This window comes from Python bivittatus, unplaced genomic scaffold (assembly GCF_059951505.1).
Source record: "Python bivittatus isolate LINGU-HERP-01145 unplaced genomic scaffold, Pbiv_v1 ctg000960_np1212, whole genome shotgun sequence".
In the NCBI taxonomy this organism is placed as follows: domain Eukaryota; kingdom Metazoa; phylum Chordata; class Lepidosauria; order Squamata; family Pythonidae; genus Python; species Python bivittatus.
The window spans coordinates 3,889,470-3,916,320 of record NW_028277124.1 but is presented as its reverse complement, the minus strand read 5'-3'; positions in this window follow the sequence as shown (position 1 = coordinate 3,916,320).

Below are 26,851 nucleotides of genomic sequence, written 5' to 3'. Positions count from 1 at the left end.
AGCAGATAAAGAACTAGGGTACACTAAACAGGTTAAGTACTGTGTTTTCCTAAAGCCAGTTGTTGTCTTCCTCCAACTCAGAAATTGCCTTTTGGAAATTGCTTCCAACATATGAATTACATTAACCAGCCTGGAGAAAGACAACAGTACCATTTTCCCACTCTTTTCATTTCATCAGAAATTGCAGCTTCTGCACTGTGGGTTGTTTGACTTTTTGTTTTCTGTTGGAAAGGATGATGGTCTCAGAATTCTCTTTAATGCTAAATAAGTTTTGCAAGCGTTTTATCTTATGCGCTGAAGATGATTGGTGGTAGTTCCACTTTGGAAGCTAAGAAGTGGTGGGTCGATATCGTTTAGGGCATTTCCACACTGGTCTTTGCATCGTTCTGGTATCAGTTTGGACCTATGTGTTCCCATGCTTTTAATGTGTTTGGCAGCTGAGCTGATTTGTTTCTAGTTCAGTTCCAGCTTCTCTGTAACTAGAAAGAAAGTGGTCTTTTCAGTGGCGGTGCTGAAGTCCTACAGAGTTTGTGAGTAGTTTATTTTCCCATTGGCAAGAACCCTTGCTTTACATTGTCTCTCAGACCCTGGCCTTCAGCTGATGCTTTATTTTGTTCACAGGCCCTTAAAGGGGAAATCCTTATTATAAAACAAATACCTTGATGTATGCTTTCTTTATTTTCTCACTCATTCCTAATGTCATCCTAATCTGAAGAAAAGGTCAAATAATCGTAATGCTTGTAACATTAATATCCAAAACTGTAGTTAATATTGATAGAACATCCACTTATCTATAGTCATTATTCTAAGGCATTTAAATAACAGAATATTAAGGATTTAAGTATATTATATAAATATTATTGTACTAAAATAATATACAGTATTAAAGCTGAGAAGATGGAGTAATAGATGGTATAGGTGGCTAGATTTAGTAATATGTTAATGGACTGAGCTAGTTTAATTAATACTTTACAGGTATATCTTTAGTTTCTTCAAATGTTAATTAATTACTATTTTGTATATTCTTTCTTGTTTATGTTAGCAATGTTAAATTTTCATTTGTACTTCATAAAGTATAACAACTAGAAGATATGAAGTACAACCAAAAATATAATATTGCTAACGTAAACAACAAAGAATATACAGAATAAGCATTTACTTCACACAAAAAAAAGTGTTGGGGGGAATGAGGAAAACATGGCTTGACAGCTTTATAGGCCCCCGTTCTTAGCAATCTCTGTTGTTGTTCTTTTCATTTGCTTGTTTTTTAATACAGTCAATCAAATGAATATCAGCTTTTTGAATCCATGCAAAACGCAGCCAGGAGTGGTTTGCTCATCCTATTTCTACCACCTCAATAGCTCAAGCAAAGGGAACTGAAATGGCACTGCAAAAATTCTTCCAAATTCCTGTCTTGTCTTTTTTAAGGCAACTTAAGGCACCCCAATCATTTTTGCTGCCCCCAGGATTATATTTCCCTCCATTAATCTGCAACCTGCAGTATCCTGTTTCTTGCCTCTGCCTGTAGGCATTATTTAAAATATGTCTCCCTTCTCCTCCTCTCCAGACATTTGGGCAACATGCAGTCATGTTACAGTTATTGGTAAATGCAGTCATTGCAAAATTGCCAGGGCGCTATCCTTCACGCCTAGCAATAGGCTTTAAAATGCAGTAAATAATGGTGGCTTGTCAGCTTTGCAGTTAGCCCTTTATAACAACTGCTCAGATTGCCTACAATATATTCTGGAAAAGTGAATTGGAAAAGGGGATTCACAATACACTTTGAAAAGTTGGATTGGGAAGAAAATTAGCAATTTGTTTCATATTCCTTTTACATAGGGTTGAGACATTGATTGCTGTTTTAGGACCAGAAGTGTCACTATCTGAATGTTGAGGGGTTTTCATTTTTTTGTTGATCAGCTGCAGGAAAAACATTCATTGGACCAGTGTTTGCTGTACATTCTGAAGATGATCACTGTGCTGGATTCAAAATAATTTGGAGAGATTGGAGAATGGAAATTGTGGCATGTAGAAGTAATTCTAACATGAAAGCCTATGTCTGTGTTACTGACTTTTCTGATTATTTCTTTAGGATCCAAACTTAAACCTTCCTAGGAAAAGCAAAGTTGAAGATATTGTGTAGCACTAAGTCTATGAAAAGAACTCCTTTTTCTTTGCCTATTTATTTATTTATTTATTTATTTATTTATTTAATTTATCACCGCCCATCTTGTTGAAATGACTCTGGGCAGTTTACAGCAAAGATAAAATCAATTAAAATACAATACAAAAATACGATTATAAAAACAATCCTAATAATAAATAGCTTCCAAAAAAAAAAAATGGAGAATTGGCGAATAACTCAGGGAGCATTGTCAGGGTACTAACCACCATGTTAGTGTAAAGTTCAGTGCTGGTAATTCCAGATCATGATACAGAAATTCTGTAGTGAAACAGAATATGTGGCTCATTTTCTGCACATGGCTGAAATTTAAACAGGTTATGGGTATGCCGAAGACTGTAGAACATATCTGTTGAACTGAATGATGCTAGATAATAATATTGCACTTTGCCCCAGAGTTAAATATTTGGTTTCTTCTTGCTTAAGAACATTTTATATTTTTAAAACAAAGCAATTTTTAAAGTATGTATAGGACGAAAGATGGCTTGTTAGTTTTAATGTATATCTGATCTCCATGGAGAAATATCAATACATATTCTTCTGAGCACAAGAAAAGCAGCTTTGTCTTAAAAGAATAAAAATGTTTTATGCAATTTCAGTTTTGCATTGCAGATATTCTAAGGAATATTGAAAAAGTAACTTTCAGTTTACAGGAAGAATTACATTAGTTTTTGTTCTGATTGCTTTGTTGATTACAATCAATCATGTAAAATACAAATGAAAAATCTTTATACTTCTCTGCACTGTTCTCTCTCGCCTCCTTTTTCTCTATTAGTTTGCCTGAATGGCTTCTGCCATATATCTTTGAACAATATCAAAATATTTCTTTTGATCTTTCCTTTGAGAATGAACTGTTATTTATAAATATATTACTCACTATATAGAGTATTAATTATCAGTACTTATCAAAGACACAGTGATGTCATCACAGTTAGTTAGCTCAAGATTTCCCATTGCCATTAGTAACTTCTGTGCTCTGGGAGCTGTGATTCCAACATTCAGATTATGATTTATCCTTAAATGTAATAAGTGCTGGAGATCTGTGCTCCAACTATCATCATATACTTATATATAATGGGCTTCTATCCCCATTCATATGCTTTAGTTCGTGCTCTGCAACAGAAATGGAAGGTCTAGAATATGGCAGAAAGAAGTATGAAATGTTGTTTCCTATCCCTTACCCAGAAAAGGAAGTTTAAAAAGAAATATTTGAGAGCCAGTATGGCATTGTGGTTAAAGAGACTGGGCTAGAATCTGGGAGACCATGAGTTCCAGTCCTGCCTTAGGCACCAAGCCAGCTGGTTGACTTTGGGTCAGTCACCCTCTCTCAGACTTAGGAGGAAGGCAAGAGCAACTCACTGCTGAGAAATGTTGCCAAGAAAACTGCACAGATTTACTGCACAAGAGTCTAGGCTGACTCAGAGGTGAAAAGAGAAGAGAAGAGAAGAGAAGAGAAGAGAAGAGAAGAGAAGAGAAGAGAAGAGAAGAGAAGAGAAGAAAAGAAAAGAAAAGAAAAGAAAAGAAAAGAAAAGAAAAGAAAAGAAAAGAAAAGAAAAGAAAAAAGAAAAACGTATCAGTGGATATACTGATCAGCTTAGCTTAACTGTGCGCTATATACTTTTAAAAAAATATATGAAAAGTTAACTATGGTATAGTCAATGGATGTGCCAAGAAGTAGTAAATGTGGGCCAGCCACCACTTCTTGGCCTAACCCACCTGCACAAGCAGGAAAAGGGCTTACCTGGGTGGCACTGATAGGATATTGATACTACTGAGGAGATCTGGGTTCTGATCTCTGCTTGGTCATGGAGCTCCTGGAGTAGTCAAACTGGGCACTTACTTTCAGCCAAAAGGAATTCACAGGGCAGTTGTTGTGAAGACAAAAGGTGGAGAGGAAAAGAAAAAAAAACCCCAATAACCTGTATCTTTTAGAAGGTATTCTCAGACTCAAGCCTTTCTCCGAGGATGTGGACAAATGCCACTTTTATAGTCTAAATTGCATAGTGAGGCTACTGCGTTGTCACAAATCGCATTTTTTTCCCACCAGCAAAACTAGCGAATTTGCCTTGTATTTGGAAAGCTTCAGAGACCCTTTGCTGCCTGCGATTATTCATGCCCCAACATGGGGCCATAGACTCCAAGCGGACTGTTTGTTCTAAGGCTGAAGCTGAGGCGTTTGAAAACTGCAAGAGACAACCAGAGGCCCAGAGATCACGGCTAATGTGACACCCCCAGGCCTAATCTTCTTAGAGCACTGGGATAAAATAAGGATCCATTACAAAATCGGCCTTCATCCTGCCCCCTTCTGTGCTCTGCCTCTCTGGTAGCCAAAGCTTGAGACAATTGCTTGATTCGGGGGACTTAATCAGGTATTAGCAGCTAATGCAGTACGAGAAGAGGCTAATCTCCATATTTACTCCATCTGTAATGGTGGACCTTGCTTGCTTGCCTCTGGGAGATCAAAAGGATCTGGCAAAAATCAGATTAGGGCTGAAGAAAAGAAAGGGAGGTCCAAGGAGTAGAAGAGGCAGGATTCCCCCTCTCTGCCTTTCTTGGTTGTGTATATAGTGTCTTAAGATCCTGCGCTGTAATCCCTTCCCATTGTCTTTAACTTTTATCTTGCTCTTTTCATTTTAAAAATGGCTAATTCTGTATTTATTATCAACTCATAAAATGGCAACATTAATTAATAGTAGAACGGCACTCTCCACTTTTGTTTCTTGGCCCCAAAGTAGTGATTATAACAAGATAGAATTTTTTTCACCCTCCAAAAAAAAAAAAAAAAAAGTAAAGATTCACCTTTATTCCACTAAGCATTACTATTCCTGCTGGCAGCTGCTCTGTTCTGGTTACCAAAATGAATCCTATGAAACCCTACCAGTCAGACATCATATGATGAACAAGATAACCATGATCCTGTACACAACAAAACTAAGTGTTCTGTGCAGTGAGTTTATATCTGAGTAAACAAGCAGAGAATTGTATTATTATAAAAAGGAATGGCAGGTTGTTGTATAACCAAAAATATTTGCCTGTCCTCCTTCTCCCATTAGTGCTTTCTTTTCACCCCTAATAAATAGTCATTTACTGGCACATACTGTAGACCTGAGGAAGTATTTCTGTACACATTGCAATGCAAAAATCATTAAAACAGACCATCCCAGCTCTTTTTAAACAGCTTAACATTTGTCTCAGAGTGCTGTAAAACATTATCAATTAGCTATGGATATATATGATATATAGAATCAGACATTTGCAATACAGAGATTGGATTGGAGGCAAGAGAGCCCTATTCAATGATTATGTTATTATTCTGAAGACATTCAGACTGTGCATCTGAATCTCTTTACTGAATGTCATGATTTGAATCTGGGGCTTTCTGCATACAGATCATATGCCTTTCCACTAAGCTATGGTCCCAGCCTTTCTGTATTGTTGTTTATTTGTAATGTCAGCTAAAGAATTGTCCTGCAAGATGTAGCCACTGCATCTTGGATGGCTGATCCTAACAATTTTGGGATGGAAGATAAAAAGAAGGGGAAAGAAATATTTGATTGATTGACTGACTGACTGACTGACTGACCGACTGACTGACTGACTGATATCTTGCCTTTTTTCCAGGAGTCCAAGGTGACTTCCTTTCTTTTTATTCTTACCAGTAGGTTTGATTGAGAGAGAGTGATGGGCCTAAAATCATCAGATGGTGACTTTGGAATATGGAACTGAGAGAATGAGACTGAGAATAAAACACACAAGAAAGGAAAAAGAGAAAGATGCAGATGAGCGTACATAGGGCAAATCTGTGACAATATGCTTGCAAAAGTAGGTATAGTTATGCCACTTAAATCTAATCATAAAACACAGTTATTTCACCTTCACCTTTATTTCACCTTCCACGAGAATGTGTCATATGAATAAGGTCTGCTGATTGCCAGAGGAAGAGAGACTTGTTTTCAGGGACATTCATAATTTCTGTTATGACTTAGTATTGAACGGGCCTCTCAAAAGTATTTCTTTGCCACAGTTTTCCTTTATGTGGATGTGTGTGAAATCATCTTGCCACTTCACCAACTTCACAAAGGGTTACTGTGACTCCAGTAATACAGATGGACGAGTTAGAGGGGGAAAAGGTATTGGAAATTCACACACTCGCCAATCCCCGTTGTCACCCTACTGTTTGTAAAGAGTGGCACGTGGTTGGCTGTAACGGGCTTCAAGCTAAGGAAAGCCTGTGCAACAATGCAATAACTACCTTGGTCCCCTTGGCTTGATGTTACCTTAATGATGGCCACATCTTATCAAGCTTGAAAGTCTTCCTGTGCAGGGATGGAAAGGGAAAAAAGGCTGAGGGCAGTAACTTTTCAAAAGGCTACATTGTTCTCCTTGTTGGAAGACGTACAAAGTCGCTTCTTTTCTTTTGACTTCCTTGCAAGCCCCGTGGTGCCAGGAGAGAGAACTGTGGTGGCTGCTGTCTTTTTGGCAACAAAGCTCACCTCATTAGAGTGGATTAAGTCACAATGCTGCGAAGGATAAAAGGTGAAGAGCGAGAACAGGGATGGTGAGTGAGAGGAGCTGAGTGTCATTTGTATGCTGACGCCATTATTGACTGGAGCCCATGTGGGTCGCACTTTTCAATTACCATCTGCTAGAAAGGTGGTCCATAATTGCTAAGGCTGATGCCAGGGCTTTAAATGTCAGGGGAGCCTCCCTAACCTTCATCACCTTTTCTTGATGCTTGACTTGAGGATGTTCAAAGGCCAAAGCCACTGCCTCTGGATCCCCTGAGGAGGAAAAGGATGCCATTTATTTTGTTGTTGTTTTTCAAAAAGCCCTATTTAGCAACCACCCATTAAATTCACAGTCTGATGGCCTGATCCTGGCACTTGGAACAATTCCCCAAAGGCTCTCCAACAAGAACATATGGTTGAGGTGTGCAGGGCTGATGGTGGTTCAGGAAATGACTATCAGAGATTTGCAAAGCTCCTCACTTTACTTTGCTGGATTTTTTGCTTTTGAAATGGCAACTTCACGGAAACAAAGGAGCAGGGTTCCTACTAAAAACTTAAAGCTGTTTAAAAATAAAATCAAATAATAAAATGAAGGGAAGGGAAGGGAAGGGAAGGGAAGGGAAGGGAAGGGAAGGGAAGGGAAGGGAAGGGAAGGGAAGGGAAGGGAAGGGAAGGGAAGGGAAGGGAAGGGAAGGGAAGGGAAGGGAAGCTTTGCAGTATTGTGGTCAGAGGTTGGAAAAGCAAGGGCAGCATGCTTCACCCAACCTGGGCAGAAAGGATACCAACTGGGAGATGTAAGGGCTGAATGAAGCATGAGCTTCTAAGGGTTGAAGGTTGTTCATTAACTTAATGGTCATCACTGGATCAACCAAGAGGTTATTTAAAGAACAGCAACTGCTTACCAGCAGAGAACATAGCTGCTGGCAGTTCAAGATGAATGGCACAGGGCAGAGACCAGCAGCTGGAAGGGAAGGGGGCACCAGGTACTGAAACTGATGAAACTCAGACTGCTACTAGAACAAAATGAAGTGGTGGAGACCATCTGCTCTGAAGGGTTTAAGACAACCCAAGTCAGAAAACAGCAGGTTTTAATCACAGGCATGAGGTGCATTTGCAATGGGCTGGTAATCAGAGAAGGACAATGTCATCCATTCCTACACTCAGAAAGTGGTGAATGGCCAAGTAGGAAGGAACTTAAACCTGGATCAAAGATAAAGAGCCTCAAGAATAGGCAGAGCAGTCTGACATAAGGGTTAAGGGACTGGACCTGGACTGGGGAGACCAAGTCCATTCTCAGCCACTGAAGCTCATGGATGACTTTGTGAGAAGAGTTGGATGAAAAAATGAGATATATGCATGCTTGAGCTCCTGGAGGAAAGGTAAACCTAGATGATGATGATGATGATGATGATGATGATACAAATTATCCGGATCCTTCTTAATCTTGTTTTCCAAGCCCAGACATGGGGTGGAGAGGGTATTGATTGTTCTCCTTGATGACATGTGTTGGGATTTTGATGGGGATAATGCACCCCTCCTTGTCCTTTTGGACCTCTTCAATATCATTGATCATGGTATCTTATTGGACTACCTATGGGGGTTGGGGATTGCAGGCACTGTTCTGCCATGGTTCTGCTCCTAATTAGTGGTGATAGTAGGAGTACTATACAGTGATAGTAGGAGGAAGGACAGGTCAGCTCAGTCGGCTCTGCCATATGGAAGACCACAAGGGTCAGTTCTCTTTCCCTTGATTGTTAACATCTATATCTATAAGCTGCTGGGTGAGGTCATCTGAAGGTTGAGGGTACAGTATCATCAATATGCTGATGATATCCAACTTTATACCACCAACCCAAGATGTAGGGGAGATGCTATTGACATTCTATCCAAGTGCTTAAAAACAATAAAGGTCGGAATGGAAAAGAATAGACTAAAGCTGAAGTCAACTAAGATGGATCAAGATCTCTGTTGATGCCAGTGTGGTCTCTGGGTGAGTAGGTACTACCCATGAAAGAGCAGATTTGTGATTTGGAATCCTTCTAGATTCCAGCTCCTGCTAGAACAGCAGATGGGAGCCATAGTGTTGCCTAACTGTACTTGATGCATCAACTGCAACCTTACCTGGTTCAGGAGAACCTAGCTACAGTGACTCACATCCTTATTACCACCCAGTTAGACTACTGCAATGAAGTTTACATGGGACTGCCCTTAAAGACTATTCGGAAACTACAGATGGTGCAGAATGTGGCAGCTTGAATACTTGCCAACTCCTGACAATGGGAGCATATAATTTTGCAGACCCTGCATTGGCTACTGATAGGTTTCTAAGTGTAATTTAAGATGCTGGTTTTGACCAATGAAGCCCTTTGTTGCTTAGCACCTGGACTGCCTTCTGCTAACAACTTTGGTCCAACCTATTACAACTTATTAGGAACAGCTACTTGTGGTCCCACACTTCCAGGAGGTGAAGGGAACCAAGGCTAGATGGTGCTGCTTCTCTATGGTGTGCCATTGCTCCTCATTGGAGATCAGACTTGTTCCCTTCCTAGTGGAGTTCAAGAAGTTATTAAAAAGAACAAATTATTCTGGAGAGGATTTTCATGATTAAATTTATTGCACTGTTTTTATCATTTGTATCTTTTTAAAATTTTCCTTTAGCTTTATTGCCATTTATTTTGATATTTTACATAGGTGTTTGTCATTGTTACGTATCTTGTAAGTGCTGAGAATATCTATCTATCTATCTATCTATCTATCTATCTATCTATCTATCTATCTATCTATCTATCTATCTATCAAATTTGACACTGCCCATCTCATTAAAAAGCAACTCTGAGCGGTTTACAGAAAAGATAAAAATCAATTAAAATGCAATATTAAAAACAATCTTAATAATAAATTCCAAGAATGATGGGAATTGGCGAATAGCTCAGGGAGCATCATCAGTGCACTAACCACCCCCAGGGACGATTAGAGCCCTTATCGCCCCATACAAGCTGGCAGAGCCAGGTCTTTAATCCTTTCCAGAAAGCCAGGAGGGTAGGGGTCAGCCACACCTCTGAGGGGAGACTATTCCAAAGGGCAGAGAAGGCTTTCCTGCTGGGCCCCACCAGCAAACATTCTCTCACTGATGGGGTCTGCAACATGCCTCTCTGCCTGACCAGATGGGATGGGTTGATGTGATGGGGGTGAGATGGTCCCTCAGGTAACTTGGACCCATGCTTTATGGTTATAGTGGGGTATAAATCAAATAAATGAATGAAGACTTGTGGCCACTCATGCCAAGGCCTTGTTGCCCCACTTGCTGTATTGCCCACCCTCTCTCAGTGGACTAGTGCATACAAATAAGGAGCAGCAGCAGCAGCAGCAACAAGTATATGAGGCACGACAGTTCTCTGACGAAAATGATAAGCAGCTCACTGCAAAACAAAAATCAGAGCCAAAGCCAATTAGTAAATCAAATTAGTGACTATCAATTTCCCATCATTAATAGGATTCTGCTCAAGCAATATACTGTCCATACTCTGATACTTGGTCTTAATTACAGGTGCATAAGGACGTCTAACGTTATAAAACATATGACTTGTTTATTCAAGAATATAATCCTGTGTTTCTCTGTTGATTTTTGCAATTGCAGGATAACTTGTTGATCTGCCCTGATCTGTACCTGATCTGTACCAGTGAGGTAGGGCAGAAATGCGGTCATCTTGTATGTCATATACTGAATCCCAATTCTTTGCATCTCTGCTGGTGGAAAGAGTTGATCATGGGCAGGTCATGCAGGAGAATCCCAGGCTCCTTGCTTGTTCGTGGATGATAGCATGTGCTTTGCCTGCTTGGTTAAGCTAGTTCCTCTTTCACTTAGCCATCTGCCTCTTTTTCTGCCTGCCTGATGTTGGAGTAAAGTAGCGGCGCTCAATGGGTGTCCCAAAGCAGGCTTGCGGTTTGAGATGGCTGCCTCTTGCTGTTTTGCCCTGCAGTTGTTACTTGCTCTCCTTGCTCATCTGGCTGATCTCTCAGTGCAAAAGCTGATTTGAAGCTCAGCATTCACCACCACCAGACGTGAGTAGGTGCTGCTGTTCAGTTCATTAGTGGCCTTAGTGAAAGTTTGTTTTTAAAAACTGCAAAATAAAAACCCAGTAGCATTGTGCTTCCTTGCACAAAACCTCCTGTACCTATCTTTCTGAAATTTGGCAAGTGTTTTCCCAACAAAAGAACAATAAAGACTATTTACCACTGTTTTCCTTTACAAACAATATCACCCTTTAAAGGAGCCTAGCACTAAAGTTCTACATACATCCTGCTAAAATTTAGGAGACGTCACCTGTTCAGAAAAGACTAATGTGTTGACAAATATCATCCAATTTAATTTCTATAAAAACCCAATGTGGCATACCAGCCATTGGTTCATTTCCCATAAAAGGCAAAGGAAGGGACAAAGCTTGGCTTTCTAATTCAGCCCTGAGTCAAATTGGCTAGCCTCCAAAGAGGGGTCCAAGTTGAATCAGACTGTTTTATAAACTGCTGGATTTAGGATCTAAACCTAATCTTGTGGTCCGGGCTGATCCAGTATCGTGCCTTTTAAAGGGCCTTTTTAGTAATTCCGAATATGAAAATCTCTTTTTATGCTTACCAGCTTGAGTTATCAGTAAATTAACAAAGAGGGATAACCTTCAAATGAAGCTCATAGGCTTTCTGGCAAATTATTAAAACTGGCTATGCCTGGATTTTTTCCCTAAATATCGTTCCTTTTGGTTAACACCAGCAGCTCTGTAGTAGACTCCTTTCCTCTTAAATAGCTTAGTGGTGCTAGTTCAGGAGTGGATTTTTTTTTTCCTTTTCTTTTATTACTGGAGAGTCTCCAATAAACTCGGGGGGAAAGTGTTATCTCCCTTGGCCCTGAAAATTGATATTGAACATGGAAATGGGGAAGGGAAAAATCTCACAAGCTGATAGCAATTAGCTAAAAAGGATTTGCAACTCCATGATTCATCACACTAGGGGAATCAACGTCCTTTACAGACACTGTTTCCACAGGCCCTGCATTTTGCTCCAAAGATATACCTCTGTTTATCTTCACACCACAATGTGACATTTCCTTTTTCAAGAGCCTGTTTCCTTGGAAGTAGAGCAGCAGGCTGGTGCTATCCACGGACTGCTTCAATGACATGATGTCTGTAATAGCAGCCCATGAAGAGCGTGCTCAGAATGGGGGATTTGACTTGTTATTTGTGTAGCTGTATGGACAGGTAGAGGCTAGGGCTGACTGGCAGAAAGGAAAGAAGGTCCCCTCTTTTGCCACAATTCAGATGAAGATATCTGGTAGCTCCAAGTAGATTCCTTGTAGAGTCATATACAGAAAACTCTTGCCTTACTTTGCTTTTTTTTAAAAAAAAATGTTTTCAGCACTTCTTGTACATTTTATTCCTTCCACTCTTGATTTCTGGAAACTCAAATACATGCATTGTCAAGAAAGAAATGGGGCAAAGATAACAAAGGGCTTCCAGTAGTAATGTATGGCTGTGAGAGCTGGACCATAAAAAAGGCCGAGCGCCGAAGAATTGATGCCTTTGAACTGTGGTGCTGGAGAAGACTCTTGAGAGTCCCCTGGACTGCTAGGAGGTCAAACCAGTCAATCTTAAAGGAAATCAACCCTGATTGCTCATTGGAAGGATCGATAATGAAGCTCAAGCTCAGATATTTTGGTCACCTAATGCGAAGAGAGATCTCTTTGGAGAAGACCCTGATGCTGGGAAAGATTGAAGGCAAAAGGAGAAGAGGACGGCAGAGGATGAGATGGTTAGATAGCATCACTGAAGCAATGAGCATGAAACTGAGCAAACTCAGGGAGGCAGTGAAGGACAGGAAGGCCTGGCGCAATATGGTTCATGGGGTCACGAAGAGTCGGACACGACTTAACGACTAAACAAAAAACAAAGGGCTGTGTAACCCATTGCCTACCTCCAGCTGTGTTTCAAATATTTTTTAGCATTAAGCCATCCTTTGGGCACCAGTAGAGAAGCATGTGGTTTTTCAGTGACTTAGTCAGAATGTAAGTTGGCAAATGGAGATGATTTTGCTCTTCCACCCCTCCCCCCCCACCACTGCTACATTCTGGCCCAATTGAAGGTTTCGGATTCAGGGGCTGCCCCATGTAGAGTCCATTGCAGTAGTCACACTGTGAGGTGACCAGGGCATGAGTGGCTGTCTGAAGGGGCTCCCAATCTAGGAAAGGGCACAAATGGTACCCAGATGAAGCTATGCAAAGGCCTTCCTGGCCACATCTGCCACCTGCCCATCAAGCAGGAGCTGTGAGTCCAGGAAAATCCCAAATTGGGCACCACCCTTAATGGGGAAATGCCACCCCATGAAAGGTAAGAGATGGAATATCCCCAGATCTGGAAGTCCAAGCACCCACAGCCACTTGGTCTTGGTAGGTCCAACTACACAGTCATAATGCTTTACCCAGACCCGCCTTTTTATTTAGACTTATTTATGTGGTTTGCATTCTATCCTTCATTCAGGAGTTTAAGGCAACATATATAGGGTTCTTTTCTCCAATCTCTACACACAAAAACCCTGTGATATATGTTGGGCTGAGAGTAAGTGACTGCTCCAATTACTTACTGTGGTTAAGAATGGAACCTGGGTCTCACTGCTCCATTTCCAGTACTTAACCATTACGCTATACTGGCTCTAGATATAGATGCAGATTATAATGATACATAGGTTACAGTAGATATGCTTTGTAATAGTTGTTTTAAATGTAATGAGCCATTTAGGTTACTTAGGTTCTACCTTTTAGTTTTAATCTAAAATTGGATTGCAGTAAGTTATTGCATTAATTTCTTGATGTCATCTTTCATTATTTTATACTGCACTTATAGATGCATGAAAAAGAAAAGGAAAAAAAAAGTGCTACTTCTGTAATAAAATGTGTCAGCAATAGTACCATCAATTTTCTTTTTTTACCCCAAAGACTAAAAGACAGCAAGGCAGTCCTTGCAAAAATCTAAAACAGCTATGAGATAACTATAGCTTATATACAACTTTAGGATGTGAACTATGAAATCTAGATAAGAACAAATGGATAATAGTCCATTTATAGTCAACAGGAATGTCCAGAGGCAGGGGATCAAAAAAGTCAAGATGGTCATCTTGACTCCCCCCCCCCCCCCCGCCGCTCCAGTGGACACCCCTATAGTAAATTAAGATTATACAAGACTTTTTGTTTAAGAGTTTTACTTGGAGCTTGAAGTTCAACAAGGAAGGTGGCAGGGAGCAATTCCCCATTGGGACTGAAAGGTCCATTCCTGATCAGCAACCAAAATCTCAGGATGCAGGGGCAGGCAGGCATGGCACCTGATGCTGATGATGACAGATGCTCAGTGCCTCCCTCTCTTAAGTGGGGGAATGTACAGCTGTTTGTCTATGCACTTCTTAGAACAACGTACATTGGCAGAGAATAGCATCCTGATGAAAAGATGCAGGTTCCCGAAAGGATTCATTTATGAATGTTTCAAGCAGAAAAATGGGGAAAGCACTTCATGAGGATTACAACAGACAAATTCATTTGCAGTAGAGTGAGAGGCATCACATAAATGGCATGATATAAGATGCCCCACTCTGTTCATGAAAACAAACAGGTTGCATACTTTTCCATTTTTCCCTGGTTGTGCCAGGGAAGGCAATCATTGCCTTCAATCATTCATTGAAGGCATGGAAAGATGGGAGTGTTTTATGAATTATATTCCGAATCAGAGGCAGTGACTATTGAGTAGTTAAACGACTGTCTATTGTGGTTTGTTCAGAGTTTTACAGGCAGCCATTGTACTGTGCTTAGCAACTGAAATTTACGTATCTGGCCTAACATTTAAGCTCCAATCCAACAATAACAAAAAGGTTTTCAGTATTGCCAACCTAGCTGAATTTCTTCTGTGTTTTGGTTATTTGGAAAGTAGCATTACTATATTACAAGACAAATATGAGTACTAATTTAAGTTCTTTGTTGTGAATGAAAACAAGACTGTTTCTGCCCTGAAATGCATTCATCATCCCAATGTTTTTTGTGGAAAATCTATTGCATATAAGTTTCTCCATGACTGTAGATGAATGTAATGTTCATCCAGAAGACTCTTAAAAACATGGAAAGGAGACAGTCCAACACTCTCAGGTAAGACATGAAGCATCCAATTTTTAACCTTTTCAGGATCTTCAAAGGATGGAGATAAAATTCCAAGTAGATGGTGTGAAGCCAGGAGGAAAACCATTTTCCATAGGGCCCATCATTATCCTTCTTGTCAATTCTTAATTTTAATGCTATGGACTTTGCAGTAGCGCTAGGCTTTAGGCTTTAATCTTCATTTTGAATTAAAATGTCCCTTATTTAGGAATAACTTTTAATGATTTTTCCCAAGTAATAAGGACTATAATTTTTTTGGTTTGAGGGGCTAGACTATTTCACTTTCCAGGTGTTTTGAAGGCAAACTGTACGAGGTATGATAACTTTCCAAAATCTTGTTTTCAATGCCAAAACGTCACATTTGGGACTGCAGGAAGTCACAGTGGGTCTAGGCTAAGGCTTTCTGAGAGAGATCCCCTCTCCCTCCCTCCATCTTTTGCATTCTCTCTCTCTCTTTCTGTGTAGACTGTTGTTGTTAAGCCATTTTCTTCTGCTTGGTCCCCAGAAGACAAGGCAAGTAAATGCAAAATAATGAATACGGGGGGAAAGCCCCACATGCAAAATACATCTCTTCTAACTGTTGTAAAGAGTTTCCAGAAATAGTCATGGAAGATAAGAGATGCAATGTAAATTCAGGAAAGTAATTTTGATTGAATTTACTGTTAAAATTGCTTGAGATTGCTTGTTGTTGAACTCTGCTATTTCTCTGAAGGATGCACTTCAAAATTGTTACTATAATTTATTATGGGGTAGCATTCAGATTAAAAAAACTTCAGTGGAGTACCACTGAACTCAGTTTCTCAGAGAAAGCACATATGAATCTGGCTTCTCCAATGAGACGATTGTAAGAGGTTGGGAATCCTTGTGCCATATTTAAAAAACAAACTTAAACATTAGTGCTTTGTTTCAAGATAATTCATGTTGAGACTGAAATCCATGGATATGAACTGAATTACTGCAATGCCTTATGTTTTTGCAGAATTGGGAAAAGGAAAAAAACATTCATGTATACAATGGATGTATAGAAGTTAACATTATTACATGTCATGGACTTTAAGAGCTTTCTTATTATGCTTGTTATATTGATTGTAATGTTACTGTATCAATGGTTTTATTCTATGTCTGTGCCACACTTATCTATAAGCACATAATACATAAAGCCACTATAGACTAAATATAAAAAAATAAATCTCCCTTAACATGTCTTGCTGTTGGCAATGGACATATCTGACATTTTCACTTTTGCCCACATTCAGTGTTTCAGAATCTCAAACTCTCCCCTTCCAGTTTATGAAGCAACGTATATATTTTGGTCTATTCCTATAAAAAGAAATGAATTTTCACCCATCTTACATTAAGTAATTCAGTGGGTATCTGATAGTAAGAGCTCCATATTGTATCTTTCTGCCCTGTTGTTGTTAAAGATCTGGCAGATAAAGGAAATTGCCATCCGAATTTACTGCAGCAACCTTAATTTAAATGCAAAGGGATCAAATTCAGACTTTAAGCAGACTGCGACTGAATGAATGTTATTTTAGTTTTCATTTTTTCTCCCTCAACCCCCCCCCCAATATTTTAAATCTCAAATTTCTTCCATTCCATTTCTGAAGAAATGTACAAATAGTGGCAAGTTCTTATAAAAATTGCCTAAATAAAATTCTGGTTATTACAATCTGGTTGGCGCTCTATCCCCAAAGGAGCAAGCTGCCGGTTTGGCCTAAGTTGCTTTTCCATATCCTTTAGACAACTTGTAAGACAATAACACAGATTGGTTTCTGACACAGCTAATGCCGCCCTGCTGTTCACATTAAGATTTATTATTGCCTAGCAATATCTCCCTGATGTACACTAGCAGCAGGCCAAAACTAACACACGTGTTAGCAGGCTTAGCAAATGTTTGGGAAAGGCCTTTTGGAATAGTCACTGGACCTTTGCCATGTCAGGAGGCACCTTGGGCTTCTTTACTGCAGGGCAAAGGAAGAACATGCAAACACCTTGATTAACTTACCTCCAACTTGACCTCTAATCACCAGGTTAATCTGAGTAACATAACATTGGCTTAGACCCCTCTCCATCTGAATTGATAGGTTTAACATATGTATTGGTATATGATTTATGAATATTTCATACATTAAATAAGTTATGTTCCTTTAAATATGAATGTTTAAGTCAAGCCAACTACTGCTCGTGAGAGCATTGGTATGGAGCTGTGTGCATTTGTTCAACTCTACTGTTATGAGCTGAGAGCTTCCCATTGACCTAACTAGATTTAAATACTCTTAACAATCTGCTGCCCATGACTGCATGAAAGTTTTAAGTCTGGCTTCTCAGCTCCTGCAAAAGTTGACATGAAATTATAATGTTTAATGTGATTGGAGAAAATAATTACATGCATAGAGATTAAATGTGTCTTAGCTATATTTAATTTTACTGTAACTAAAAAGAAATGTAGCTTGCCTTCCCACTTTTTGGAAAGCAGCTTCCACCACTTTATATCAAGGCCAAATGTAGCTCTCCGCTCTATAAATGTTGTACATCTCTGATCTAGATATTTAGACTATAATTAGGTGTTCTTATTCTGATTTTTGTTTAGCACCTAATCAAGGTAAAGAGCCTAGAAATATTACTGCTGCTCCAGAACAAAACAACCACAACTTTGCTTCTTTATTTCAAATACTTGGTATTACTCTATGTTCATTGTAGAGACATCATAGTGCTTTATCATGAAGAAACTCTGAAAAATCATGATTGTGCAGGTTGTTCTCCGATTTCCTAAACTAAATGTATAAGGGTCACAACTAAATTATGTGCATAATTCTCTTACCTAGAATTTGTCACCTGAAATTGAGAGAAAAACTTCAAAACTAAAAATCTCACTGTGTATTCTGATTCTTACTATTGACAAGTCCTGTTAAGAGTTATAGACAATATGCCACAAGAGCTAGTAATTTTGTGATCACAACAGTAGCTCTGTTTCACAAACATCTAATCCCCTTCATTGACTTACTTTGAGCTTTTGGTCTCACCCTGCATTATGTACTAATGTGAAATAATAATTGTAATTAGCACAATAGGGGTTTTTTAGCAACATTCTAGTATTTTAGTATTATTTACTTGTAGTTTTGTAAAAAAATTAGTAAATATTAATTTATGTACATTACACAAAACACCATTTTGAAAGCATATTTAAAGTATCTTTCAATCTTTGAAAATTCACGATGTGCCTGAAAAATCTATGGATTTTCTATGTGCGAACATTTATTTGTAATGGAAAATAATGAATTACATTAAGTTGGGACAAGATATTCATGGATCCTCAATATTTTCCCAGTTAGAATAACCTATCATAAACATCTTGTGAATTTTGGAAATTTTAATCCAAATATATCTGGAGGGCACTAGGTCAGGGAAGGCTGCTTTAGAGTGTAGTCTATTCTGGGACTCCCCACATTCAGTATAGCTACAATAACTAAATAACTGAGAAATGTTTACATTTCTTGCATAATTTGGACATTCCTTGGGGTTTGTGACTCACTGCAGCTTTTTATTATCTGTCCATAATTCTAATATCATTCAATAATTTAGGTATTTGTTTTACTTTAAAAAAATGTTCCAAAAAGTTAATTAAATCTGATGCTGCATTTAATTGAATGGCAACCTAGTAGCATTGACCATCTTCCTATTCCACACAGCTGATGGGAATTACCAGTTTCCTGGAACCAGTTAAGCAAGAACAGTAGATTAGTTTCCCCATAAAAATTTCATCTAAACAAACAAACAAATAATAAAATTTAAATATAAATAAATCATCATAGACATAGGAGCCAATTCTTGGATCTAGTAGGAAGGTAAAGCACAAAACTTTTGCCAATATAATAGTGATGGTGTTCCTTTCCCCCCAAACCTAACCACCTGAGCTAGACAGGGTATTAGATCAATATTATTTAGATCTACAACTTGAGCCCTCTCTAGTCCCAGACTGCAAAGTTTCCACTCATATTTCTTGAAGTAACTGACAGTGCCATGGACTAAACATGAAGACTTATCCATGTTTACAGATGTATTTACTTGGCAAATATTGCAAAACTGAGAACTGTCTATCTTAGGAGGGTTTGGTTCTGTCCAAGTGCAACCAGCAAATACAGCCAGGTGCACTTCATGGTCTCCTGGTTGTCTTGGTCCAAAAAAACTAGAGATAGGCAGATCCTCTCTGCTCCTTGCCCCAAATGGGCCAGCAGCTATGAGAAATGTATGCTTAGAAAAATAGCTCATTTTGGGAAGAGTTCAATGATTAGCACCCTTCATGATGTTATCCCTTATTTCTTTGGGTCTCAGACCTTAGATGAACTTGCCCATATTACATCCTCTTTCATTCCCTTCCTTCCTTCCTTCCTTCCTTCCTTCCTTCCTTCCTTCCTTCCTTCCTTCCTTCCTTCCTTCCTTCCTTCCTTCCTTCCTTCCTTCCTTCCTTTTTTCCCTTTAAATTGTCTTTTGCGAGCCATGGGAGTAAAATAAAGGTACATTGTAGTTTGCCATTCATACTTTCAAAATGGAAACGTCTGCCTAGAGTAGCTGAACTCCTGATCATTCTTATATTAGTTTATATTAGCTATGTGGTTCAGTTTCAGTTCAGTTTGTTCTGCTGAACTTTGCTTTGAATACTGGTGAACTGAATGACAATTTGGGGAGAGGGAAGCAAGGGAGAATGTCCTGAAAAAGTATAGGAAAACTTTATTATGACTACTTGTGTACAAGTCTAAAAGTTAACACTTTAAGTGTTCAATGTTACAATTTCAAAGTTTTCTTTATATTTTGTTTTGCTAGATTACACCAATGTTGTGGCTCCAGGTAAAGACTAATAATGGTACTTTTTGGTTCAAACCTGTTGGCTTTCATAAATGCGTGCTTTTGTTCCATTAGATCTGAAGGCACATTAACATGTGGCCATTTTTATTATAGAATCTGGACTTGGATTTTCAAAATATTGACTGGATAACACTATGGTTCATAAAACATCAAAAGCTGGCCATGAGGTACAACAAGTAGCTGGTCTTCTGTTCTGTGCTGCCAGTTAAATATACAGCCAGCTTCTGATGATGAACTCAAAGTATTTATTGCAGAGTAACACAAAGGATCCTGCAAAATCAAAGCTTTCTGCATAGAAAATACTAGGTATGAGAGCTTGCTTTAGCAAAAAAGACAAATCTCAAGTTTGGAAAGAACCAAGAGTAATCTGTTTCTAGTCCAAGGTTCCAGGTAATGCAACAGCAGCATATGAACAGTATCAGAGGTAGGAAATTTGAGTATTTTTAGCCTGTCACAAAAGCCATCTTTTTTACCTAGCCCTGATTATCAGCTTGACTAATTAGCTGAGTTGTGTTTATTTCTTTCAAATAGATGGCTTGACTTCCTTTGGTCTTCTTAATTTGCAATGTGTTGCTGGGCTGAGGGCCTTGCCTAGCTCAGGGTCTGGATCAGTTGACTCATCCTGCCCTTGTGTCTCCTCAGGTGTGCTTTCTTCAGCTAATGTTTGTGGTACACGCTGAGGCTCAGACTGGTTAAGTTCTTCAGCTTCTGACTTTGAAGTCTCAGACGGATCCCTAACATCATCCATACATTTATTTTGTGAAAGTTTTATGAGGCATTGTGGCTGTCAGTATCCCAGCCCTCTGCCTTCCTAGCTTATATGGACATGGCTACAATGATGAAGTAACAGACAGTAGTAGCAGTTTTCACATGTGTATTCAGAGCTATAAGGGTAGCAGCATTGAAACAGAGAGAATGTGGGACCAGCTGCTTACTGCTGATAAGAGCTTTTGTAGTACTTGGGTGATTGTGTGGGTCTGTTACATAACTATCACAATGACATTAACTTAAGAAATGCATATAAATAGCTATATTGAAGCAAAACCACACTTGTCCACCTTTCATTAGGTACAGTTGCCATTTATTTCAACAGCAGTGAAATTAAATGAGAAGTCACTCCATGCATTGTTTTAAAAGGTATAACAAATGGGAAGTCAGTATTTACCTAGTTTAACAAATACATTAAATCTATAAAATATAAAATACCACTTTATTGCCTGAATTACTGTAGAAGCAGTTTTGAAATAATTGAATTGACAATGTGATTTCTCGAACCTTAAAAAAGCCGTCCTTTATTCCTTTCTTTCTCTTTTTCCTTAGTTTTAGAGTTAATCTTAGTCTGAAGTTAATTCATACCAGGAATTAACATTTATGAAATCTAAAAACAGAAATAACATTCCATCTATAAGGTGGCCAAACTGTATTAGTCTTCTATTTCTACAGAATAGCAGTTATTCAATTACCTGTATTCTTTGTGTTAAACAGAAAGTAGGTGATCCTCTAAATCAGGCCCTTCATTAATAGAAGTGGGTCAGTCGTAATTTTTAAGATTTATGAGATGACAGGAGCTTATGGACTTTGGGCCTGTAAACTGCCTTCTGATCAAATGACCATAATAAAACTATTACATTTTTATGCCCTTGTAATCACTCCCCCAGTCTTTGCCACACTGGCCAAAGCAAGTCTGAAGGCAGGATCTCACAGATTCCTTTTGAGAACACAGAATCAGAGGCACTCACTCAGAAAACTAGGTTTTCTGTGACTGGCATGGCACAACTGCAAAGCTGCTTCAACAACATGGATAAGTTAATTTCAAGTGTGTGGGTGACATGCTTTTTCTTTCTCTCTCTCTCGGCTTCACTTCCTCTCATGTAATTTGAGATCTCCCCCCACCCCTTCCCCCATGTATAGAATTCAGGTAAATATTTTGATTCACATTGAGTAGGGCTCCTGCTCAGAAAATCCTGTTGCTTTAATAGATGGTTCTTTTCCATAGACTTCCATAGCTTTTCGTTAGCTATTGCTACCATAACCTACTGTTCTCTGCACTACCCTGTGGCCCAGGAAAAGTCTTGAGTTCTCCCCAATTTCATTCTGCTGAGCTACTTAAGGCTACCAAAACATGCCCCAGCAAAACCTTTGTAGTTTTCCCCTATAAACTAAACACCAATTCAGGGGGAGATGACAGATTGCTTCATATAGCATGCACACAAGCCCAGACAATAGCCGTAGCCATGACTGATTGCCTCGCTGTAACCCACTTTATGTTAAATGCATTCTTGCTGTTCAATTCCACAACTGTAATTTTGTTCTTCTGCATCGCTCAGCCCTCTGTGGACTAACCAGGTTCCTTCAGTAATGATTTCTTTTCTATTGTATTGTTTTCTGCATAATCAAGTTGGTAGGTAGGGGTTTAGGTGACACAGCCATCTGTCAAGTTCATTTGCTCTGAAAATGCATGGTATAATGGCCTCTACAACTTGAGGCTATCTGTTATAAAGAGAGAATATCAGCTTTTACCCTGCCTTGCCTCACCTTATCATCCTCTTCAAATTTTTGCTTTTTTTTTTTTTTTCTGGACCAAAAGCGTAAGAGCCCCTCAGTGTGACTGATTAAGGCTTTGTTTTGTTTAAATAGCCCACATGCGATCACCTTATATTGCAATTTATGTAAAGAATCCAATTAAGGAAAAAGAAGGTAATGTTTAAGCTAATGTGCTTGTCTTGAAATTAAAGAGGTTGTTGCAAACTGCAGAATTTTTGAGTTATCTTCACTGTTTCGCTGACATGCTTGCTGCCGCTTTCTTGAAGTTTGCATAATATGCAAGGGGAGAGTAGCCTGGATGCCAGAGAGAAAAAGAGAAGGTAGTGATACATCTTCCTTTGCACAAATGAAAAAGCTCATAATAATTCCTATAAAATCTTTATCAAATAGAGGTTGTTTATGGAGCTGACAGATTTTCGTGGGGAAGAATAACATAAACCAAAAGAACCAGTTGTGCTCCTTGACTTTTCTTTTTAGTTGGATTAAATTTAGGAGAGTTTGGGGATGAAGATAATTATTTTTGTTTTAAGTTATCATGGCTAATTTAGGACAAGCAGCAGTGAATAAGACAAAAAGCTTATATTTGATGGAGAATTACCAGGGCACACTTATGATGATGAGGTATGAATAGCTTTGTAATAAAATGAAGTCCACATCTATTATCTAACCCAGTGTTGTCCAAACTTGGCCACTTTAAGATGAGTGGACTTCAACTCCCAGAATTCCCCAGCCAGCCATGCTGGGGAATTCTGGGAGTTGAAGTCCACTCATCTTAAAGTGACCAAGTTTGGACAACACTGGTCTAACCTAAAATGTTTAGGGATGTACCATTTTCCAATTTCAGGCAAAAGATAGGGTTTTTTTTTTATTGTTCTCTGGTTTTAAATGTTTTAACAATTGTAAGCTGCCCAGAGTCACTGGGAGTTGGACAGCATATAAATTTAATAAATTATTGTTATTATGTTGGTTGCAGTGTCAGCCAGATGTTTAGCTTGGATTTGGCATTTTTATCCACCTATCAAGTCCTTCCCAAGGACCTGTTGTTGTTGTTGTTGTTGTTATTATTATTGTAATTGTTGTTATTATGGAGTGTATCACTATAACAAATTAGCTGACCAACTAGCCACACTGCTTCTGGAAATCTGTACTCTCTTAGGTTTCCACTTTGTATGAGTCTCTAAGATGAAAAAGCTACCTTTTGATTGGAAAAGTTGGCTACAAAGTTCTCATGTAGTTCTGACTATACACACTGAGATTTATATTTATTGTAGAAATTAGTAAATCAGTATTCACAAAAAAGGTGGTTTTGTTTTGCTTTTTAAAGATCGTTTTGCTTTTTTGAAAGGTTTTTTTTTACTTTAGTTCAAGGAACTAATCATAAAAGATTTATTAAGCCCACTGTAGCTGGTGGGCTGTGTTCAACTGGATGGGTCTCAAATTGCCCCAGCTTGCTTTAATTACAAAGGAAAAAAAACTTTACATCTCATTCTGCTGATGGGCTTCACTATGATAGTAAGGTAGCTGTGTTGTCTTGACAGCTAGTTTTTTGCACTGAGGACTTCAGAAGTGGCCTGTGGTGGGATAAAAAAATTGCTTTTGGCCAAGATATTTTCCATACTGTTATATACTACAATAATCAGGAATGTACATGGAAAGTGCCACTTGACCGGAGCTTTCCCCAGCAGCTGTGTTTGTGGTAAGGAGACCTGTAGCTTTGAAATCAGCAGTTCATGGTCAATAGCATCTTTCAACTTGCGCTGCAAATAAGTCCTCAGAAGCTACTACCTTATTCTTCCATACTTGGGAATGTTAGTCATTATCAAATGTGTCCTGGTCTCTTGGGGCTAGGAGACCTGAGCTTTCTGGTTGGGGTTGGATAGCTGCTGCTTTTGGCCTCAGTTATATATTTTTCCTCTGGACCTTTGGTTGAATAAAACTGAGATATCTGACTGTGCTCTCTCTTTTGCATCTGCTCCCAGAGAGGTAGTGGAGACAAAATGGAGGTGCTGGTGTTTGGAGTTCAGCCTGTTCCAAATGGAATTGCAGTTCCCCTGAAAGATCACACATGCAGCTTGGTAGTGATCCTGGAGGCCTGGATGACAGGGAATACACAGGTTGGCAGCTTAGGCAAGTGTGACAATTAAGTCCTTACCTGAAAAGAAAATCAGGCCTGACCACGGCCATTCATCTCCTTGATACAAACTGAATTATTGCAATACACCCTATGTGGGACTATTCTGTGTTTGGAAACTTCACAGATATTTGGACAGATCACCTGCTTAAGCTGAACTGGCAACCTGTTTACTCTCAGATTCAATTTAAAATGGAAGCCTGACCTTCTAATGCTAAAAATAATCTGGCCCTCTCTTCAAAACCCCGAGGTCCTACTGCTATCTGAAATCCATCTATAGGGATCTGCAAGGAGGCTTTTCCAAGAGCAGTACCTGAAAAGTTGAATTATTATGACTACTCTTGCTTGTCTTTCTTTCTGCCTACTTATCTCTCACTTATAAACCACCTACAATTTAAAAGGTAAAACAGTCCCTGCCCACAGATTAATCTAATAGACATGACACAGAAGGAAAGGAAAGAAAGAGGGAGGGGAGAGGAAAGCCAGCCCAGGACTGGAGTCTGCTTTCCAGCAGGGAAGAGGGAAGAAAGCTTTCTGCAATTATTCCTCCTCTGGTCAATAAAAGCAGTGAAAATGGTCCTTTGCTTGTCATATCCACTTTCTGAGAGGAAAGGCTGCCATCTCCCACTAGTTCATTATCCCCTGGGAAATGGCAATGAGTTGCTCCTTACTGCTAAGGGCATAACAAAGGCCCCCAGTTACAGCTATCATGCTGGAGCCACTCCAAATATAAAGGTTAGAAAGACAAGATATAAGTGCTTTAATAAATAAAAAAATAAGCAAAACATAAAGCTGTAGCTAAATAGGGCAATCCTAATCAATTCCTACCACCCGTTGGAAGAAATTTGGATATGGCAAAGGCCCTTTTCTGCCAATGGAAAGAAGCTTAAAGCCCTAAAAGAGACATTCAGAGTTGGCGTTAGCCACACCGTTCCACAGAGAAGATGAGAGATGGCATTAGTAGTCTATTAAAGTATTAAATAGTCTACAGCTATGAAAACAAAAAAACAAAAAATACCTTTTACCTTGCTAAAAAGCCTCTACAAACCTTCTCTGGCTTCTTCCCTGATGCTGTTTGCAATCATCATTTATTACATTACCAAGTGAATGTTTATTTCCAACAATGGTTGTCTATGGCATTCTTTAGAGAAAACACATTCTAAAACCTTTGCTCTTTTCTTGACCAAAAGAAGTTGAACCCCTTTATGAAAATTAAGATATTTTAGACAAAAAAAAAAAAAAAACCTGAATATGACTGACCTCAGCTGCATTGTTGAAACATATGTTACCAGGTTCTGAATGAATAAGAAAGTCTGTATCAAGAAAATATTACTTTGCTTCTTTAGGACAGAGATAGCAAAACTTCTATCCAGGCAGCATCGTCCAACAGATTTATTTCTCTCACAAACATTTCCTGCAAATTTGCTGAAAACTGCTTCCCACCTCTACAGCACTAGTAATCTCCCACCTGTCGAGCATTAATATGGTGTACAGAATGGCAGATTTATGAGTTGTACCAAAGACAAGCATGAAACAATATATTTTCCCTTTGCTTGATAGGGACTCTGCATGAGACAAACTAATACATTATTGCAGCCGAATGTTCCCGTTAGCTGTTTTTCTTTCCAGAATTAAAACAAAAGGAAAAGGAAAAGCAAGATAAAACAAAACAACAACACCACAATCAACCCTGAATTGTATGCATTCAGCCTAGTTACTGAAGCTTTAAAGTTTATTAAAGTTTATCGACCATGTGTATACATTTCTGGATTTAGGCTCAATTGCTTCTCTCCAAGCTGGAACATTGAATTAAGATGCAGAGTCTCGCTGTGGCTCTCATGGACTCCAACTGAGCTACAGGTAGCAGAAGTCTCCTTCAATTAGACATAATCATCACTCACAGTCAATAATTGTGCTAAAGGCTGCTTTCAAATCTGCGAGGGATTCGCATTTAATGTACTGATTCAGCTTGTCTGAGCCAAATTCACTGTGTACTGAAACCAAAGCAATTTAGATCTTGCCTACGGCCCTTCTGGCAGTTCATCTAGTACTCAACACTGTTAGACTGTGAGATACAATTTAATCGGAGACATCTGTGCACAGAGAGGACCTTTTTCCTGTAGCAGAGAAAAGACTAAGTAGTGGGTAAACTGTAGGGTTTTTATATGAAGAGCCAGGTTTCTGAAAAATATAACATTTAAGATATAGAAGAAAAATGATGTGGTTGTGTATATAATTACACATACACACACACACACAGGTTTGTGGGTATCTGTTATATTCTTATATTTTTTTTCCCACAACAATGACTCTCTCTCTCTCTCTCTCTCTTTTCATTTATTCAATTTATGGTCATAGGCCAAAATACAGAAAGAAAAATAAAAGGAAAAGAAATTATTGTTGTTTAAAAACCACCTAAAAGGAAAGGAAAAGACAGA